A 19,151-nucleotide genomic window follows, 5' to 3' on the forward strand; every position below is an offset into this window, starting at 1 on the left:
AGAACCTTACTCTGAAATAGTTTGTATCCACTCGTAAAGGCTAAGAAGAGACTATTCTAAAAAAAAAAAAAAAAAAAAAAAAAAAGGATCGCCTTGTCAAGAGAGAAGAAAAAAAAGATGAGAAAACAAGTAACTTATCTTCTATATGGTTCAATCACCACAATATTGATCATTTCTCTTGTATATCTTGTTCAAGTGAAAAAAAGTGTAACAACAATTAGTAACCAATCTACTATTGAGATAATTTTGATCATAAATAGAATTGATCCTCATAGATTTAGCTAGTTTATCTTGTTGCAGTTTAATGCTCAAAGCATAAGAATATTATATTTTTCACAAAGGGGCTTGAGTAAACAACAAAGTACCTTCTTGAGTTGGTTTTAGTAGCTCATTTCTTTTCCAACCCCAGAAGAATAGCAATTGTAAGCATAACAAAGTACCTTCTTGAACTGAGACGTATGCATCCCATGTGTTGCAACACACCGACTCTCTCATGATTGTGTTCCATGCTTGATTATGACATACCGTTCTTCCTCATGTATATTGAAAAGTGTTAAAACAGTAATTATTTAAAGTGAAACAGACATTTTATCTTACTTTTATCTCTCAACAAAATTGTAAGCATCCTATATACAAAAGATTTAAAAGAGAGAGATAAAAAAAAGAGAGAAATCAATGAGTTAGAAGAATTTATTTGTACTATTTTTCCCGTTCTACTTCTCAAGAAATCTCAGCTCTTCATGTGGATGTAGGCACCTCTTGTCAAACCATGTTAAAATCTTATTGTCTACTTCTCATCCCTTACCTTGCATGCGTAAATCTGCATTATAAGTCTTTTGATCTTAAAAAAAAAAATCGCCATTATTGCTAAGCATTAAGAGCTCTCAATCTTTCTCTTCCTTCTTTGTACAAAATAATTTACTTTTTTCTCAGCATTCAAACCCAAGATAGAATCACCAGCAAACAAATCAATTATGATCTCAACATCTTCTTTTAATTTAATAGGAAACTATGCACAATATTAATAATACTTTAATATGTAAAGAGGGTGATAAAGCATCAATCTGAAAGAGGCCAAGAGAACTACTGGATAGATGGAAGCCTAAAAAATAGTTTTAAAAAAATGAGTGGTGTTTGTACTTATGGTTTCTATGGAGCTACATTAATTCCTCTCATTAAAAGAAAAAAGTATCCCATGTAAAAATTTTATGGAAAGAGAACTCCCAAGAGATGATTGTAACTGTAGTCTCGAAAAAAACACTAGTAAAGAATTGTAACAAAAAAAAAAATGTTGTGAGGTATATAGATTAGGCCCAAGAACATGAGTCAAAATAATATTCATAACATGATACGAGCAACAGAAGCAAGATTAGAATAATAGAGCCTTCTTCAACCTCAGGCTTTAAATTGGGATAACCTGTTTGATGTCTTGACGTGTTAAAAACCTATTTGTGAAATCAATAAAAAAGAAAACATAAAGAGTACGAAGTAAATAAACGACCTTTAAGCCTGAGCTATGCGTGCATCATCTTTTGAGCCAGGATAGATGTCAGACCCCGTACCAGATTATCCTTCTAACCTGGATGGAATAGTGACTGCAGCAGTTACCAACCCTTTTGCTGACACTTACTGCCTATCTTACGTGTTAAACCTTGCTCAATCCCTGAATACATACATATTAACTCAGAACTTAACACATTTATATTACATAGTTTCGTAGCATTGTTTATACATAGATAATACAACCTAGTGAACCCCATCAAGAATACTAGTCACTAGACAAACACATGTGTACTAACCAACATAGGTTTTCAATTACGCTTCCCTCAACCTGCTTCTTTGAGTGGCAGAGCAACAGCAGAATAGTCTTTTGGGAACTGACCGTTACCTGAAAGAAAACATTTGAAAACGTGAGCTAGAAGCCTAGTGAATGACTTAATAAAACATAAATCTCATGCTTAAACTGAAAGCTCGAAAACATAATACTGAAACTAAAATATACCAAGCAACCATGTACATAAAACCTTTACAACCATTGTGTCTGAAACCTGAATCTTAATTGAGACCCCTACTTTGATCTCTTCATATTGAGCTATGGCTAGGAGGGACCCCTATGTCGATCTCTTTAAAAATATATCGATGGGCATCTCAAGCAACTTCCTCTAAACATTAGCATTGATAACTACTTTTAAACACCATTAAATATCATTATTACTTAGTTGAGAACGAGCATACCTCACTCTAGCTCCCAACGTCTGTTATCGGCCATGAGACTCATACTTCGGCCTCTCTTTGCTGGTTTATGGCCTAAGAGACCCATAATTCGGCCTCTCCATCAAAACTACCCACGTGTACGTGGAGGTTTCTATGTACCGTCAACACCTTAGATACATTTATTCAGATACCTTTTTTACCTTCAGGAATATAAACACCATTAAATATCATTGCATTTAGGAATATCAACGCATGTACTTTAGCAATCTTAGGTATATAAACATAGCACATCAAGCTTAGTTTTAACCCTAACGCATGGTTCATACTTTATAAAAATAAGTTGGCTTAAATCGTGTTGAACTAGCTTGTAAACACTATTAGCATGCATTAGATATGGAAAACGCATACATTAGTAACATCATGCGTTGATAAACATTCATAAGCATTCACAATTCCACAATATTCTTCTAGCCTAGGAGAAGATATGACTGCCTTTATCCTTAGTTGAGAGTGAACTACTAGATCTAACCCTCAACGTCAACCTTAGTCGGGGAGAACCCTTTTGCTCAATCCCTCAATGTCGTATTACTTACGTGCACGTGGTTATAACTGAGTACCATCATACCTTGGGTACTTCTGCTCAGATACCTTCTCAAATGTCCTTCGGTATCAAGTTGGTTCGGTACCTTCTCGAATGTCCTTCAGTACCAAGTTGGTCAGATACCTTCTCAAATGTCCTTTGATATCTGGTTGGGCAGATACCTTCTCAAATGTCCTTCGGTATCGCTTTTTAAGTAAAACTAGTCATAAACATTTAGTTGAACACAAGGCTTAGTGCTCAAATCATCATACTAGTTCATCTATCATACTAGTTCATCATAAAAATGGAGTTACTTAAACATGCTGAAATTATTTGGAGAAGATAACATATTTACATCATGTCAATTCCATGGAAAACATGCTTTACTTAGCATGAGAAAATGTTTCACAAATACGTTGCTTGGCACTTCATTTAAACACTTAGCATGAGGAATATCTTCAAAGAAATCATAGTTTCTAACACTTAGCATGAGAAATAACTTCAAGAAAATCATGGTTTCTAAATCATTAAAACATCAATTCATCACATAGTCACTCATAGCTCGTTGGCCTCTTAACGGGTTATATGCCTCTTCTAGCTCTTCTTGGCCTGAAAGGACATAATTCCTGATTAAACTACTTAAAATTCCTAGGAAAATACCTCAAATAGAACTTTCATCATCAAAGACACCTTTACCAGCGAGATACTCATCATGAGTGAATTCTTCTCATGAGCGAGATCCTCTTCATGAGCGAGATCCTCCCCATGAGCGAGATCCTTTCATCCTAGCGATACTCACCTTTTCAGCGAGATTCAACCCAATTTCTAGCAAGATTCCCTTCTAGAGCGAGATCCTCATCACAAAATTAGTGAGACTTCCTTCATTAGCGAGATTCTCATCACAAAATCTCGCTATAGTCTCCATGGTGAGCTGTTTGCTTGTTCTTCCTAAGCAGCTGTCTGCTTATGCACAAATTCTCTGTTACAACTTTAAAAATTCATAACTCAAAATCCAGACCTCTTTTGAAGAAACATCCTTCTACAAACATGTTTATAATTGAGTTAAATTTCTTACCTTAAAATTTCAGCCGAAAATTCTTCATAGTTTGGCCTAGAGCTTCCAATTTTTACCTCAGGCTCTGATTAACCCGAGATTCTATCTCTTCTGTAATTTCATCACTTTCTGTTCTTCTTTTCCTGCAATCTTTCTCCGACAAGACAATTTAGATTCTCTCAGCTTTCAAATGACACTGATTTCACTAAATTTTCTTATGTAGACTGCACAAACCATGCTTTTGAAGTTCCTCTTTCTTTTAATCTTCCTACCGCCTCCCGAATTCAAGGATTAACCGCCACGTGCCAAACCAATAAGTAAGTTTCCTTATTTAATGTGTTTTTCTTTTCCTTTCTCTACAATTTCTATAAATAATAAGAATTTTCAATTATTAAATATTTAATATATCATTCCTTTGGCTAAACATACTTGTTTAGGAACTTAGAATTCGGGAAATATACTTAGCTACACAAGAGCTTATTTCTTCTTGCTTCCATCCTCTAACCCTCCTAAAATGTGGCTTCATTTAACTCATTAGGAGACATCTCATTACTTACTCTTACTTAAAGTAATTAGGGTTCGGGTTTTACAATAGATCCTGTCAATAACCTGAAATGAAGAAGTTAATTCACAATCCTTTTGAAGAACATAATACGCATCAACATGTGTACTTGGATACTTTGATAAGGAAACCATACCTAGGAAGGCCATATAAAACAAGAATAACAGTAACTTTACATCGACGGATTAATCTATAAGGCTCTATAAACATGTCGATTATACAATAGCCTATGCCAATCCTCGGCCTCTTTGAGATTTGCAGAATTTGTTGGGAATATAATGACAGACCACATTGAAAAATTAAATTTGTGTAATTGGAAATAAAGAAATATCTAAGAGTGGGGAAATGTCATACGATAGCAACAGTCTGCTCTTCTGATAAGCAGAGTCCTCTAGTTTTCGACAAGTAATGATGACCCTATTAACCACAAGCAAAAAGAAAAATTAAATGAGTTCTTGATAAGGACGACGATGACATGCATTGCATAACACAAACAAGGTCCATTAGCTCTTACATTCTTTTCTCCTTCCATGGCCACATTAAGCACTAGCCTCTCAACCAACAACATGGGAACTTGTTGTTCCAGTTTCATATTCAGACCTCATAAAATTCTTGAATTTCGAGGTGTAGTGGTTGACATTAATGAGTATCCATGATTATTGAGTCCAAACACTCTAAACAGAGCTTCCGTCCATCATTAAGTAAAAGATAACTAGTGTCTCTTGGCTTCATCAATTAAAAAGTTAGTTCTGAGTTCAACTATAATGAACTGATGTGTGGAAAGCAATGATCAAACAGCTGTTTCAAATCGAGTTCAACCAAGATGACGAGAGCCATTTTCTAAAGATATTGTTTCTTCCGAATATGCACATGTGACCGGTAGAAGGGAAGAGAGTAAACACTATGAGACAAAAAATAATTTTAAAAAGTACCTCCATTCTTTCACAGCTACAACATCTCGAAGTTCCATCTTTTTCAATTCAATGTTGGAGGGTTGCTGCTGCCATTTGAGTACACAAAGACTTGAGCCTGTCACGTGACATCATCCAGACCAGCCTAGCACAGTTTCAAGCGTAGCTAAACTAAAATAAACATGACCAGAAGAGTGTAAAAAGATCGTCTAGCAGCATTGAATAAAAGCCACAAACAAAAATAAAGAGAAAACAACATTTAAAATTTTACAAGTTAACCATTTGTAACAATATGTAGTATTTTATATGAAATTCAACTTTCTACATACATTCAAGTCCAAAGCTATCACACCCCTCCCCAGGCCACCATCTAAGCCTAGAGAAGGGCGTGACTGCAGCAGTTATCAACCCTTAGGCTGACACTTACTGCCTAAACACTCTTGCGGAATAACTCTGATACCAAATACAAATTATATGCAATGGGACGGCTGTAGGCTCACAATTTATTAACTTAGAAACTTAATATGTTAAAAGTATTTACAACATTAGATTTACAAGTCCCAAAACCCACAAACCCTAGTCCCTATATGAACAATAGTAACATGTGTACAATAGTAACAATAACCACCTAACAAACAGTTACAAGTCTTTTGGTCCTTTAGTGGCAGAACAGATACTAAGCTATCTTCAGAGGATTTGACCGCTACCTGTGGGGGGGGGGGGACAAAAACTTTTGAAAACGGAGTGAGCTTACGCCCAATCAGTGACCGAGAAAACATAGTAAATTCTCATGCATGATTTCAGTAGTGAGTTTTTAACTGAAACATAAACTATTACAGTACTTGTACTGCAGCATAAACGCTTTCCAAGCGTAAAACATGTAAAGCTGTTTTAAACATAAAACAATAAAAGCATTTCTCAAATCAAAGTACTTTATAACTAGTAAAATAATCCCAACACTAACTACTAGTCCAGAGAGAACCCTTTTGCTCAATCTCTGACTTTATTCACCTGTGGCCACATTAGGTACTACTGCGCAGATACCTTCTCCTTGTACTTTAGTATCGAGCTACTAGGATACCTTCACCAATGTACTTCAGTATCCCGTTGGCTTGGTACCTTCTCAAATGTACTTCATAGATACCTTTTCCTTGTACTTCAGTATCTAGTTGGGTGGATGCCTTCTCCTTGTACTTCGGCATCGCATTTTACCAAAACTATTTATAAACAACTTTTCTCTTTAAAGCATGTACAATATAACACATATACAACATGGCTTTAAAGATGGTAACGCATGTTGGATAAAATCAACATATGTAAATAGTTTTTCAACGATAGGCATGCGTTCACAACACAATTCAGATCTTGCTTGGAAACCACTTTATAAAACTAGTAAGAATGAGAATATTTTCGCAAACATGCTTTCTGTAAAACGTTTGTAATCAAAACAGTTTAAAAACATTTTAGTTCGAAAAAATTTTAGCCACTCACCTCGATTTCTTAGGAGCTTTTCACTCTAGTAGCTCCTCGAGCTCCTTTTCACCCATAGAATCCAAATTCAACTTACAACTTAGATTACTCATAGTTCTGAACCTTATTTTGAAAGACTTCCTTCTACAAACTTATTCTAAAATGCCTCAGGAATATTACCCTATACTTTCAGCTTAGAATTTCTCGTGGTTTGGCCGGAATCTCAAAATATTCAAGACTGGCTCAGACTGATCCGACAGTCTGACCCTTCTGCTTTCTTCTCAACCTCCAGCCCATCTCCTTTGAGTCTTTTCCTCCAGAAGCTCTACTCTAAAAATGATACTTCTAGAGCTTTCAGATGGCTTTAGAATCACTCCAAACGCACAAGTAGATTGGAAGATCTCCTCGTCCAAATTTGACACATTCCTCTTAACCCTCACTGCTCTCTACTTTCTCTACGAAATTTATGGTTTTTGTGTGATTTGAAAATGAAATCCCAACTCCCTCTTTATAGCCGTTCAAATTGCTCGTGGGATTGATAGCACCTACTTGGCTGCATGGCTAAATGTTTAATCCTCCCTTTATCAACGTAAGCTGACTTCACCTTAGTTCAATGTGTTCTTCCCAAACACATCCAACACAATTTCTTAGGATTTAAGAATTTCTCCTAATCGGACACCTAAATTTTAATTGACGTTTGCCCTTACGTCTTCAAGGTTTGTTTGTATTCAAATTAGGGTTTTTACATGCATAATCAACCGTAACGCGTCCAAATACATCACCCAGAAGCTTGCTCGGCCGTTCAATGCATAGGCGAGGCGTGGGCGTGACGTTCGAATCGGACAAAGCAAGGCTAACGGATAGGCGCTCTTGCTCTTTCCACTCTTGGCAGTGTCGCTCTCTCCACTCTCGACAGTGTCTCTCTCTCCCACTTTCTCGCTGGTCTCGCTCTCTCCACTCTCGCTCTCTCCCCCCTTCTAGCTAAAAAATCTCGCTCTCTTCACTCTCGCTCTCTCTAGCAATCTCGCTGGTCTTGCTCTCTCCAATCTCGCTCTTTCTCTTGCTCTCTCCAGCTTTCTCTTTTTCTCTCCACTCTCGCTCTCTCCAGCTTTCTCACTCGCCTCGCTCTCACCACTCTCGCTCTCTCTAGCTTTCTCGCTAGTCTTGCTCTCTCTAATCTCACTCTTTCTCTCGCTCAAAATCTTGCTCTCAATGATCTCGCTCTCAACGATCTCTCTCTTAGCTACTGAGAACATTGTTGTCTCCGTGAAATTCCTACACGATTGTGCCACTAGTCACTTGCCTTCCAATGTTTTGTGCACAACACGCATTACACATAACTTCCATATTTTTCTCGGTCCTTCAGCCATAACGCATTTCACATAAATTTTTCATACTTAGCCAATTTTTCCCAAATTTCCCAAACTTAATTTCCATATTATTCCACACTAGCTCAACCTACTTATTATTTTTCCCCAACTTTCCCAACTCAATTCCATATTTTTCTTTTCAAATCCCCATTCTTTCTTCACCATTCCACACTAACTTTCTCATCAACATACTTATTATACAAATTTCATTACAATTTTACCAATTTAAGCTCGGCTTAATTTATTCAAAGAAAATATACTTAACACTTAGAAATTTCCTTTCCTTTAACTTAGGATTTAACTTTCACTTAGTTAATTCCTTTTATCACTTGCTTAAGTAAGGAAAAAAGAAATCAGGGTTTCACATTTACTTTCCCCTTAAGAAAATTTTGTCCTCGAAATTTACTCGAACTAACTCTGGTTTAAGGTTTCACAACAACCACTGTTGTAACCTCCTATAACCTTGTCTATTACCACGCTTCCACTACGCTACTCTGATATCAATTCCTTAGTTTATCCAATGATACCTCACCTAGCTATCTCTAAGCTAGATGTTGAACCAAACTATCTACCACATAAACAATTTTATCTCAAACTTTAAATGAGAATAACTGAAATTCATACTTGCCTCCCTTGGTAGATCTTTAGGTATACATATTCTACCTTCTTTTAATAGCACTTTATCAACTCTTAGTTGATAGTCCGTCCTCAATCCTTTATCCACTTCTTCAGCTAACTTCTTCAGATCAGAATCCTTTAATTGCTCACGTAGAATATTTTCTACAAGAGTAGGACGCACTTGAAATAAGGCTAGTAATCCTCCTTTTCGACCGATTGATAATGCTGCCCTAGCATTATACAACTCATGGATCATCTAACTTTTAGTAAATTAATACCAGCTCTAGCTGATCTAGTTTTTCGACTTAAGGCATCAGCTACCACATATGTTTTACCTAGGTGATGGTCAATTGTACAGTCATAGTCTTTAATCAATTCAAGCCATCTTCTCTGTCTTAGGTTTAGTTCCTTTTGATCAAATATATGCTTTAGACTCTTATGGTCTGTAAATATATGACATCGCTCATGAAATAGGTAATGTCTCCACAATTTTAGAGCTAACACAACTGCTTCTAACTCTAAGTCGTGTGTAGGGTAATTACATTCATGCTTCTTTAATTGTCGCGAAGCATAGGCTATTACTTTTCCCTTCTGCATCAGCACACATCCTAATCCTTGTCGGGATGCATCACAATAAACTTCAAACCCCTTACCTGGTGTAGGTAGAGTTAATACTAGTGTTGATACTAACCTTTGTTTCAGCACTTGGAAACTATGCTCGCATTCTAGCGACCATTCAAACTTCGCATCTTTTCTCGTCATGTTTGTCAATGGAAGAGCTATCTTAGAGAAATCCTCCACGAATCTCCTATAATAACCTACTAAACCCAGAAAACTGTGTACTTCGGTTACATTCAGGGTCCGTTCCCAATTAACTATTGCTTCTATCTTTTGGGAATCAACACTAACTCCGTCAGCTGAAACTATATGCCCAAGAAATATGACTTGATTTAACCAAAAATCACACTTACTAAATTTGGCATATAACTTCTTTTCTCTTAAAGTTTTAATACCATCCTTAGATGTTCTTTGTGTTTTTCCGCACAACTGGAATACACTAGTATGCCATCTATGAATACTATCACAAACTGATCCAGATAAGAATGGAATATCCTATTCATCAAGTCCATAAATACCGCAGGAGCGTTTATCAGTCCAAATGGCATTACTAGGAACTCAAAATGTCCTTATCTAGTTCTGAATGCAATTTTTGGAACATCTGTGTCTTTCACCTTCAACTGGTGATAGCCTGACCTCAAATCTATCTTAGAGAACACCGTTGCTCCCTTTAACTGATCGAAGAGATCATCTATACGAGGCAATGGGTACTTATTCTTAATGGTCACTTTATTCAACTGTCTATAGTCTATGCATAATCTAAGAGTACCGTCTTTCTTTCTAACAAACAAGACTGGCGCTCCCTAAGGCACTGGGTCGAATGTACCCCTTATCCACAAGTTCCTGTAATTGAACTTTTAACTCTTTCAACTCCATTGGGGCCATCCTATATGGTGCTTGGGATATAGGTGCAGTACCAGGAATTAACTCAATGGTAAATTCCACTTCCCTATTAGGCGGTAAGCCTAATAATTCTTCAGGGAACACATCTAAGAATTCTTGTACTACAGGTACATCCTCAGGTTTTAGTTTCTTATCTTGGGAAACTACCACAGATGCTAAATAAGCTTCACATCCTTTACTCAATAGTTTCCTAGCTTTTACAGCTGATATTAAACTTCCTGGGAGTATTCTTTTACTTCCTACCAGAGTTATTTCTTTTTCACCGGGTTTCCTAAACACTATTTCTCTTCTAAAGCAATCCATAGTGGAATAGTGTTTACTTAGGAAATCCATACCTAAGATAACATCAAATTCCAGTAATTCTAATGGAATCAAGTCGACCTAAAAACTTTGGTCTCCAAGAATTACTTCACAATTCCTATAATACTCATGCACCACAAGAGTATCTCCTACGAACGTAGAGATAAATAATTCCTCATCCATACGTTCAGGTATTTTATCTATATGTAATGTACACATACTAGATATGAATGAGTGTGTAGAACCAGGATCAAATAATGCATAAGCGGATTGATTACATAAAGTTATCGTACCAGTTACGACATCTGGAGCTTCTTTCGCTTCCTGGTGTGTCATAGCGTACATTCTTCCCTGCTGCTGCTGCGGTGGTCATCCAACTACCCCTTTCTGCTTAGCCACATCGAATCCTTCTCCCCTAGTCCCGGTCGTTCTAGGTTGGTTTACCGTCTGGGTAACTCCTCTTTGCTCATTCTGTGCTCCATGACCTAGCTGAGGACAATCTCTTTTGAAATGCCAGCTTGTCCGCACTGGAAACACACATTCCTATTACCATAACATACTTCTGTATGAGGCCTACCACAGTTTACACAAAGTGGTTTCCTCCCCGTACTAGCCACCGACTCACTAGCACGACCTGATACTGATCTATCACTTTGTTTAGCTACAGGTCTGGACATCTTTCGACTCAAACTTTGTTGGCTCATGCCCCCAAAACTCCTTATCCCCAACTATCTAGAGAACGAGGATCTAAATTTTTTACTTCTTGTTTCTCCAGGCACTCTAAACTGTCCTTCTCCTGGTTGAAGTATATCTTCCCTCGCTACACTCTACTCTACTCGGATAGTGGTATCAACTAACTGAGTGAAATTCACCCAATTAGATGTAGAGGTAACGGGTGTACGTATTTTCCTTCTTAGGCCACTCTCAATTCTCCTACACCTCCTCTTCTCTTCCGTGATGATCAGAAGGGCAACTTGAGATAACTCAGTAAATTTTTGTTCATACTCAGCAACCGTCAACACTCCTTGAGTTAGCCTAAGGAATTCCTCCCTCTTCGCATCTCTAAAAGAACTAGGGTACTATTTATCCTCAAATACTTGTCTAAACTCAAACCAAGTCATAGTTTTTGAACTACTCCTTCTAGCCTCTATCACTTTCCACCACTTCTCAGCCCATTTTTGCAGCAAGAATGCCGCTAACTCGACCTTACGGTCCTCAGGGCATCTTATAACTTTAAAACACTGTTCAATCAAATCCAACCAAGTCTCAGCATCTAATGAATCTGTGGCTCCATCGAACGTCGTTGCTCTAAAAGCTTTCAGCCTCTCGACGACGAACTTCTTTTCTGGATCGTTTTGAATCGATCCTACACTCGTCGCTAATCTTTGACTGATTCTATCGAACACTCAATCCTCCATCTCAGGATCTATACCTACCTTTGGTGTACTAGACTTGTTTTCAGAAGTTGCCTCCTGTTCTACTGAGTCTCTAACTCTTTTCCCCTTCGGATCTGGGTCTGACAAGACCTCAAGACCTCTACTGGTAATGTCAATATTCCTCTTCTCAGTCAACTTGCTTCGCTTGCCACTTCTTCTTAGCATCTTTGTCTAATTATTAGGTACACATGTTAGGGACTTATCTATGGGACTTAATCTAATGCATGAACTCTCTCTTTCACCCAAAGTCTTATGTTTTAGTACTAAGCTAGCTTAAATCTTTCCCAAGTTTACGTATAACCTTTAGTACCAAGCTAGTATCAACTTAGACTTTACACCAAACCTTTTCCTAAGGTTACGTATAACCTTTGTTCCGATACCAAACTGGTACCAGCTAACTCTTTAACCTTCCCAGAAACTTATACTGGATACCAAGCTGGTATAAACTAATTCCTCAATTGTCCCAAAAACTTATGCTCTAGTACCAAACTATCACACCCCGACCCAGACCACCCTCTTAGCCTAGAGAAAGGCAAGACTGTAGCAGCTATCAACCCTTAGGCTGACACTTACTGCCTAAAAACTCTTGCGGAATAACTCTGATACCAAATACAAATTATATGCAACGGGACGGCCGTAGGCCCACAATTTATTAACTTAGAAACTTAATATGTTTAGAGTATTTACAACATTAGATTTACAAGTCCCAAAACCCACAAACCCTAGTCCCTATATGAACAATAGTAACATGTGTACAATATCAAAAGTAACCACCTAGCAAACGGTTACAAGTCTTTTGGTCCTTTAGTGGCAGAGCAGATACTGAGCTATCTTCAGAGGGTTTGACCGCTACCTGTGGGGGGGGGAACAAAAACATTTGAAAACGGAGTGAGCTTACGCTCAATGAGTAACCGAGAAAACATAGTAAATTCTCATGCATGATTTCAGTAGTGAGTTTTTAACTGAAACATAAACTTTTACAGTACTTGTATTACAGCATAAACGTCCAAGCGTAAAAAAAGTAAAGCTATTTTAAACATAAAACAATAAAATCATTTCTCAAATCAAAGTACTTTATAACTGGTAAAATAATCCCAACACCAACTACTAGTCCAGAGAGAACCCTTTTGCTCAATCTCTAACTTTATTCACCTGTGGGCACATTAGGTACTACTGCTCAGATACCTTCTCCTTGTACTTTAGTATCGAGCTACTAGGATACCTTCTCCAACGTACTTCAGTATCCCATTGGCTTGGTACCTTCTCAAATGTACTTCATAAATACCTTTTCCTTGTACTTCAGTATCTAGTTGGGTGGATGCCTTCTCTTTGTACTTCGACATCGCATTTTACCAAAACTATTTACAAACAACTTTTCTCTTTAAAGCATGTACGGTATAACACATATACAACATGGCTTTTAAGATGGTAATGCATGCTGGATAAAATCAACATATGTAAATAGTTTTTCAACGATAGGCATGCGTTCACAACACAATTCAGATCTTGCTTGGAAACCACTTTATAAAACTAGTAAGAATGAGAATATTTTCGCAAACATGCTTTCTGTAAAACGTTTGTAATCAAAACAGTTTAAAAACATTTTAGTTTGAAAACATTTTAGCCACTCACCTCAATGTCTTAGGAGCTTTTCACTCAAGTAGCTCCTCGGGTCCTTTTCACCCCTAGAATCCAGATTCAATTTTCAACTTAGATTACTCATAGTTCTGCACCTTATTTTGAAATACTTCCTTCTACAAACTTATTCTAAAATGTCTCAGGAATCTTACCCTAAACTTTCAGCTCAGAATTTCTCGTGGTTTGGCCGTAATCTCAAAATCTTCAAGACTGGCTCAGACTGATTCGACAGTCTGACCCTTCTGCATTCTTCTCAACCTCTAGCCCAGTTCCTTTTTGAGCCTTTTCCTCTGGTAGCCCTACTCTGAAAACTAGACTTCTAAAGCTTTCAGATGGCTTTGGAATTACTCCAAACGCACAAGTATATTGGAAGATCTTCTCATCCAAATTTGACACATTTATCTGAATCCTCACTACCCTCTACTTTCTCTACGAAATTTATGATTTTTGTGTGATTTGAAAATGAAATCCCAACTCCCTATTTACAGGCGTTCAAATTGCTCGTGGAATTGACAGAACCTACTTGGGTGCATGGCCAAATGTTTAATCCTCCCTTTATCAACGTAAGCTGACTTCACCTTGGTTCAATGTATTCTTCCCAAACGCATCCAACACAATTTCTTAGGGTTTAAGAATTTCTCTTAATCGGACACCTAACTTTTAATTGACATTTTCCCTTACGTCTTCAAGCTTTGTTTGTATTCAAATTAGGGTTTTTACATGCATAATCTACCCCAACGCGTCCAAATTCATCGCCCAGAATCTTGCTCGGCCATTCAATGCATAAGCGAGGCGTGGGCGTGACTTTCGAATCAGACAAAGCAAGGATAACGTATAGGTGCTCTCGCTCTTTCTACTCTCGGCAGTGTCGCTCTCTCCCTCCTTCTCGCTCAAAATCTCACTCTCTTCACTCTCGCTCTCTCCAGAAATCTCGCTGGTCTTGCTCTCTTTCCCGCTCTCTCCAGCTTTCTCTTTTTCTCTCCACTCTCGCTCTCTCCAGCTTTCTCGCTGATCTCGCTCTCTCCACTCTCGCTCTCTCCAACTTTTTCGTTGGTCTTGCTCTCTCCAATCTCACTCTTTCTCTCGCTCAAAATCTTGCTCTCAATAATCTCGCTCTCAACGATCTCGTTGATCTCACTCTCAACGATCTCGCTCTTAGCTACTGCGAATATTGTTTGTCTCCGTGCAATTCCTACACGATTGTGCCACTAGTTACTTGTCTTCCAGTGCTTTGTGCACAACATGCATTACACATAACTTCCATATTTTTCTCGGTCCTTCAGCCATAACGCATTTCACATAAATTTTCCAAACTTAATTTTCATATTATTCCACACTAGCTCAACCTACTTATTATTTTTCCCCAACTTTCTCAACTCAATTCCATATTTTTCTTTCCAAATCCCCATTCTTTCTTCACCATTCCACACTAACTTTCTCATCAACATACTTATTATGCAAATTTCATTACAATTTTACCAATTTAAGCTCGACTTAATTTATTCAAAGAAAATCTAACTTAGAAATTTCCTTCCCCTTAACTTAGGATTTAACTTTCACTTAGTTAATTCCTTTTATCACTTTCTTAAGTAAGGAAAATAGAAATCCGGGTTTCACAAAAGCTACAAAATCAACTATATCAAGGAATGAGAGTACCTTCAAGGAGAACATATCAAGAGTGTTTTGCACATCACTCAACATTGTTGCGGCAAGGAAGATAACCTTCGCAATTTTGAAATGAAATAATTCCATTGCATACGAAATATAAGCACCACCAAAATCATGCCCAACTAGGATAACCTGCATAAGTTAAGAAGATAAAAAAAATTAAGCTTTGAGGGAGTCAAGTGCAAAATACAATAGCTTAATAAAAAAATAGACAATCGAAATAGAAAAACCTATCTCAATAACATTTTTGTTAAATCACCACTAAACCCAAGCGTTCGTCCAAAAATTAGGATCGAGTAAATTTAATACTCTCCGTGAAATTTCAACACCCATGAGCATGCATATGTATGAATACCAATGCCTACAGAATATAAATCTATATATGTACATACTGTTGGGAATGTCCTAGAACTTGCAGTTCATGTCAAACCTTCTATTTATCAATAATAATGACTTGTTGATTTTGCATCTTATTATGGAAATTCAATAAATGTATCCTTGGCTATAGGATGAATACTGTAACTTTATGTAGTGACATAAACAGGATCAAGTTGACAGTATAGAACTAAAATGGTCTAATAAGTATATGGATGAAATTGGGTATCTCATCCTGGTAACACTATTGGATGCGGCCCACTCTGTAGTTGTTACAAGAAGTTATAAGGTGCTACAAACGATGTGATCCACAAATCATTCATGTTGAGACATGTGAGTGGGGGCATCCTATGCAATGAGTTTGCATATAGACTGGACCAGGAAAATAGTCACTTTTCTTTATAACGACCATTTAGGGTTAAAACTGACTATTTCATTTATCATATAACCTAGTTTAACTCGGTCTTAATCCTGAGCTAGCTATGAACTCTTGTTTGTTCGGGATTATTCTTTGATCTACAAATAGTGAAAGTAGTCCAACAATACTGCTCAATAAGCTTACCATTTTGGGGATAAGATCGGATGAATAGCTAGGGACATAATCTTGCAAGATGGAATTCACTCCTACACTATTTAAGGGTTAGCAGATAGGTTGTTCTCTTAAGTACTGATTCCAGATCTTGAACAATCGGGGCCTTGCCTTCTCATGATAGAGAAAGGATTTGATTCATAGAGATTATGAATCAGAATTGTTTATTAGAGGATCAGTAAGAACTTAAGGAACAAGATGTATTCATAAGGGTAAAATAGTATTCCTGACCTAGCTGTGATTATGAACAACCTGTGAAGGATCGACTTAATGATTATGGTTATTAAGTGGACATAATATATCTCTAGGGAGGGGAGTTCAACTATGGGCTATAGTGAAATGTCACGAATGGGGGTTAGATCGGACTAATGAGTTTAGCCGATTAATCTCGAATCGTTGGAGTCCATGATCTGTAGGTCCGCGATGTACCCCTACTAGCTCGTAAATGGATAAACTTTAGAGTAGCTTGAGAAATTAATTTGAAACGTTCAAATTAAATGGAACAGAAGAATATATATTTAAATATGATTTAAATATATGACGATGATTATTGTGCAAAAAATTAATTCAATATTTTATATTAAATTAATTTGTGGAATTAATTTTAGAAAATAATTTTTCAGTTTATTAAATCAAAATGTTTTTTAAATCAATTTTTTATTTTTAAAAGAAAATTGGAAAATCAGTTTTGCATGCCTCTCAAATGGAAAATGTTGTTTTTCCATTATCATCATCTTCATGCTCACACAAAGCCCATCTCCTTCTCTTCATTAATACTCCAAGCATGAGTTGCAAGCTAAGCAATTCCTTCTTTGCATGTTCATCTGCAATAAATAAAGAAGTTTGGAGTTATTTGAGAAGAGCTAATACAGAAATTTTGAGAGAAAATCTCTGTTAGAAGAAAGAGTTCTTCCAATTGGGCTGTTGTGAGTTCTTCACTGTTCTTCATTGATTCAAGCTATTCTTGAGTCCTACAACTCTGTCTAAAGCTCCAAGAGTATAGTGGGGAAGACCTTGAGGTGGTTCACAGTGATATTTGGAGAAGACCGATGCTGTACAATCAAGTTCTTGGAGAGTTCTTCAAAGGTATGATCTTAAAACCCTCTTTTTGGAAAAGCAAGCTTTAGTTTCTGCCAAAATTAATGAATTTGTATGCTTATGGATCCTTGATACTTCCGCTGCATGTTATTTAACTCTTACACATACATACTTGAATGTGTGTGTGTATATATATATATATTTAGTAAACTGGGTTAAAAGGATGGAAACCTTTTCGCTAGCAGGAAGCTTTTAAAGAACATCCGTGAGTAGCTGCACATATTGCGAGAGATCTGTGATGCTGTTTGGATCAAGTGAATGAATTTCTGAACTAGTTAAGTCTATCGTCATAGCTCTGTAGCCTACATCTTCAAGAAGATCAATAGTTCTATACCAACACCAAGCACCAAAACCACATCCATTGACAAGAATAAAGTGGTTTGTTTCCAAGTCATCTAGCTTTATGTCCTCTCAATTTGAAACTTATTCGAACCATAAATGCTTTTGGCAGGAAACTCAGAAAATAAATTTTTGGAACAATATGTGAAAAAGACAAACAATCAGCAAAACTCTATTGATAATTTGAACAATCCAATTAGTTTATTTAGAAACTTGACATAGAAGTTCATCTATACAAACCCCATTGTTTCCTATGTCCTTTATATTAGTGACTCATTCTGATTCTAAATTAAAATCGTAAGAATTAGACACATACAAATATATAATTAATTCATCAAGTATAATTTGAAAGAGGAGAATGAAACAGTTAGTAAACAAAACTGAAGACTATCATTCTTTTCCCCTCTATTAGCCAAAATTAATTTTCAATTATCCTCCTTGTAGTTTAAATAAGTCTAAATTTAACATACAGTTACAACGAAGTTGTTCGTTAAATACAGGATGGGAAAACGATAATTCACTTCATCGTACTTTGAACGATTAAAATCTTTAAAAGCTCTCATTAGGGTCCAATCGATTAAACTTCCCGCTAAAATTGGTCCAAAAATTTCAATCCAGTTCCCACACAGACAAAATTGAAATTCCCCTAACACAATGCACAATTTCACAATCCACAACACAAAAATTTCAATCAACACTCATCTGTCAATAATCAAACATCGAATCCTCAATCATCTATACCAATCACAGTCACATAATCAAATTCAAATCTCAATGAACCTGATTAACAAGTTGCTGAGGTTGAAAGAGAGGGTCAGTGAGGGAGCGAGCTCAAGAACTCGAACTCCGCGACAAGGCGTTCTGATTCTTCTTACTAGAGGTTGGCTGTCGGAGCGAAGTAGAGCGATCAAACAACACGGGACAATTGAGTGAACGTTTCTGGAAAAGCGCCGCCACTGCCTCCAAAGCCTGATCTAAAGTCAGCAAGTCTCTGATCTTCTCTCTCCCCGAAGAGCACATTCGAGACCATCATTTGCTGGAAATGGACAAGGATGGGGGTCGGGGAAGGTGTTGATCGGATGCTTGGCCGGGTTGTGGGTTTCGCATGGAAGGATGAAAGGAGTCGTGTTGGAAGGGTTTCGCGTGTGGGTTGTGCATGAGTGGAAGTCTGAGAATGAAAGAAAAAAGAAAATATGGGGGAGAGTGAAACAGAAAATGAAAAGAAATGGGGAAAAAAAGAAAATTAGTATTTTTTAAAAAAAAAAAAGCGGATCTTTAATGTTGGTTTTAAACCGACATTAAAGATATACCTACAATGTCGGTTTAAAATCAACATTAAAGATCCGCTTTTTTAAGTAAAAAATGAAACCGACATTATACATCCGATTTCACTTTTTTCAATTGACAT

The 19,151-nt window shown here is 37.0% G+C and overlaps 1 pseudogene; it reads right to left on the bottom strand.

The window, feature by feature from the left end:
* Positions 1 to 4,709: 4,709 nt before the first annotated feature.
* LOC150037904 (putative methylesterase 11, chloroplastic) lies at positions 4,710 to 18,772 on the bottom strand (annotated as a pseudogene).
* Positions 18,773 to 19,151: the final 379 nt, after the last annotated feature.

This window comes from Benincasa hispida, chromosome 2, assembly GCF_027475165.1.
Source record: "Benincasa hispida cultivar pf3 chromosome 2, pf3_genome.v1.1, whole genome shotgun sequence".
NCBI classification, from domain to species: domain Eukaryota; kingdom Viridiplantae; phylum Streptophyta; class Magnoliopsida; order Cucurbitales; family Cucurbitaceae; genus Benincasa; species Benincasa hispida.